The sequence below is a fragment of the Apium graveolens genome, chromosome 10 (genome assembly GCF_009905375.1).
Source record: "Apium graveolens cultivar Ventura chromosome 10, ASM990537v1, whole genome shotgun sequence".
NCBI lineage: Eukaryota > Viridiplantae > Streptophyta > Magnoliopsida > Apiales > Apiaceae > Apium > Apium graveolens.
The window spans coordinates 140,967,776-140,971,516 of NC_133656.1; the positions used below are offsets into that span (position 1 = coordinate 140,967,776).

General features: G+C 36.0%; 1 long non-coding RNA gene across 1 annotated transcript; it reads right to left on the reverse strand.

Annotated features, from left to right (window-relative positions):
* Positions 1-336: 336 nt before the first annotated feature.
* Positions 337-2,935, reverse strand: LOC141692982 (uncharacterized). The gene is made up of 4 exons (XR_012562976.1): positions 2,763-2,935; positions 2,232-2,680; positions 2,062-2,138; positions 337-1,601 (listed from the first exon to the last, which is right to left on the reverse strand). It is a non-coding gene; the product is annotated as an uncharacterized LOC141692982 (long non-coding RNA).
* Between the last annotated feature and the right edge of the window lie 806 nt (positions 2,936-3,741).

The following is a 3,741-nucleotide window of genomic DNA, read 5'->3' on the forward strand; positions in this document are numbered from 1 at the left end:
TTCAAGAAAAATATATAGAACTCCATAAAATAAATTTTAATTTTCGAGCACATATTTTGAGGTATATGTATGATATTTATTATGACTTTAGTGATTCATATGATATCCCGTTAACTTTGATGATTAAACTAATATATGGCGTTCAGTTAAGTGATCATTTTGATGTTTAACCCTTTTTTTTTTATATGACTTGCAATGCTAGAAAGATGTTCTGTCATTTAATGTTCCATTGCGCATCTTTTAGCATTTATAAGCACATTTTGGAAAAAAAAAGAGAACTTCATTATAAGTTGCAGGATTAGTAGCAGTACGATCCAAAGACAGTGGATGCATCATTGGTCATCTGATGTCGCCTAAAGCACAAAAAACTTCTGGATGTCGTCTAGCCTGATACACAACAAAGCCAAAACATGATAAAAATTTGGGCCAATTTCTTGATAGTGCAAGATCCCAGTCTCATGAATCTAAAGGCCTTAATTGTTATTTCTTTTTTCCATGGAACAAACATGCTACAAGACTACTATGCCAATGCAGCACATAGTTGATAGTCCTAATTTATAAACGATACAAAATTTGTTAGTTGAAGAGTTGTTGTGTATAATGCTTGCACTACTGTAGAATTTCATTCTTTTGCACAAAAGTTTGCGACCCATCTTCAGTTGTGCTAAACTCTTCATCCCTTCCATTCTTTACCTAATAAAACCATCAATATTTATGGCTTGCCTACTAGAGGATGAGGGTTTTATCACAGCTTGGGCCGGTTAGCTACTCCAGTACTAGTCTACATTAGATATTTGATGCTATCAAGATCAAGATATGCTTGTTTACCTTCCCATGGCATCATAAGCTTTTGAAGGGTTTTGGCATGACTCAATTAAATCTGTGTGATGAGGACCAAGAGACACATCCATTATCTCCTTCGCAAATGTAAAAACTATGCAACTCTCTGAGGTCTATCCTTTCCAAATATGTTGCTGCACCCACGTTACTTACCCCCACTCCATTATGCTTAGAACCAAAACTCTCTTTAAATCTTTCTGTTGCCTCGAATAACTTGCTTCATCTTTCCTTTCAGCAAAAGTAACCAACTAGTTCTCACTAAAACGCTTCCAACTGAATGCTGTTCTCGAGGAAGCTTCTCGAGCATAGTTTGCAATCTATTGCTTTTTCAAACACATTCATTGACAGATATAGCATGATATTTCCATAAGCGCCTCACAAACAATTTTTGGGGTTACGATTTCTTTCTTATCTAAAACTCAACAAGCAATCTGAAGACACTGCTTTGTTTCGGCAAAATCCCTGATAACAACAGCCTTTGGCAAGATAAACAAAGACCCGAGCTCGCTCTTCGCTGTCTTTTTAGTATGTAGAACAGCAGCTTTTAAAATAATACTAGCCTCGTCATTCTTTCCTAATAAAATTTTCATGTTAGTAGCATCAATTTATCCACGAAGTAACTCAGATTTAAGACCCTAATTCTTTAACACCTTGTGTGACAACTGATTCTGCTCCAACACATTCCCATGCTTTCCCGGTCCAGTTTATATCACTTCAAGAAACATCCTATCATGCTCCTTCAAACAATGCGCCATCACCTCCTTAAAATTCAATATCGCAACAAGCAGAACTATCATTTAACTTTTTCAAACTAGAACAAGCAGAACCCAACAATTATAAAGTCATCGCAACCCCGGAAAAGACAAATTATTATTATCTAAAATTTTCAAGACCCCTACACAATAAGACAAAGTTTTTTTGGGGATCCTAACCTCCTTGCTCCAATTTAAGCCCTTTGCTAACCCAAGTTCCTTTTCACCATTTCATCTGCAGCCTCAAAAGCCTTTTCAAATTGTGAATTTTATGTGATTTTTTGTTGTCTTGGTGCTATTTGTTCGTTCAAAATATAGTAAGTTTTAGAATACATTTACATTGATTTTCTAAGGATAAATCTAATTTCATTTTACCTTATTTCTGGCGCTACTAGGATATTACATTGGCATAGCATAATTTATATTAAGAGGTTGAACACAAAGGAGACATTCTTATTCGAGAATTTACCGCGAAATATATGCCTGAATTTCCATTGGATCTCTTCCGATCAGTTCTTGAGCAGGAGGCTGCGCCTGGGAGAAGTCCTGCTTTCAAAAACATAATCTTAAAATACAGGGTAGTCAAATGAACATTTTCTTATATTATCATTTACAGACCTAAAGGAAAAAATCATGTACCAGTGGAGGGAAAACTTTTCCAGCTGCTCAATGAGGTACTGAAATTCCGCCATGAGTACTTGTGTCACTTGCTGTCAATGTCTTGCAGAAATACTTAGTTGGCTATTTGCTGGCGGATCCCAAGTCCAGAGGGAAGGAACACCTCCTTTTCTCTTGCTGCAAATTAGAAGAATTATAAAAATCATATAATGGATTACAAATATAGAAATAACAGAACTTATCCAAGTCAAAATTACTTCCTGGATTTAGCAGTTGAAGAGTCATTTGAGCAGAAACTTCATCTGTCACAACATCGGACTGCAGGGAGCATATTTAGGATTGTCATAGATCCATAACTAGACAGTGAACAAAATAGAAAGAATGCATGTTCAGATTTTGAAGCTGGTATATGAGTTGTGGAGGTAATTTGAGATACGAGCATCCACTTGTTTGTTTGTTGATGCAGCAACCTAGTTGAAACTCAATCAGATAACAATCTTGATGTTATAATAAATATGCTAAAACCGTCAAATAATGAAGAGTGTTGCTTACTATTAAAAGATTTATAACGCAGATTTTGGTTAGCAATGAGTTCATTTATAGTTAAAGGACGTTAAAGCCATTATTCAATTCCTGCCAGCAGAAGATAAATCAGAATAGCTACGATCATCTGTTAACCTAAATACTTGGAACTTATTTAATTGCTAATCCTGAACTGTAGCTTCTTTTTTTTCAATGGCAAAGAAAATATTTAAGTAGGATAAAAAATGTAATGGAAACATGAGATGCACAGATATCACAATTTCTCCCAAGGCCATAGTCAAGAGATGAAACATGTTACTGTTATAGCTTAGTATGTGCTAACCACTTAACCTGAACTCGTTTGGACTCGTTTTTCTTCAGTATCAACTTGTTCTGGAACGAACCTAACCAATTCAATAAATTTCGTTTCATACTCTGTCACGGACATACTTCTCTGCTTCAGTTCCAAAAACTTAATCTGCATTTGATTTCTCACATAGCGAGGAAAATGTTTCTCTAAAAACAACTCTTTAAACCTATCCCATGCAATAACATCTTCACCCTCTAAAACCTTTTTAGATTCCCACCAATAATTTGTTTCTCTTTTCAACAAATAACTAGCAAAGCTAGTCTTCTGGACTTCACCTACCTTCACTAGCACAAATGCTTTCTCTATTTCTTTCAACCAAGTGGTAGCCTTAATAGGATCGGTAGATCCCTCAAATTCCGGAGGTTTAGCCGACTAAAACTGTTTGAAAGTAACGATAGGTATAGCTGGTGGTATCTGGGGCTCAGGACGAGGCGGCTGTTGTAACATTTGCTGTTGAATCTGCTGCTACTGTTGCTGCTGTTGCTGCATCTGTTGTTGCATCTGTTGTTGCATCATTACCATCTGTTGTTGCATCAGATGTAACATTTGGTTCATGGTATCATTGATCTGTACTTCAGAATTGCTGTTGGAAGTCTAAGTCCTAGTCTTTCTCTTTGGTGCCATTTGCTGATAATAAAA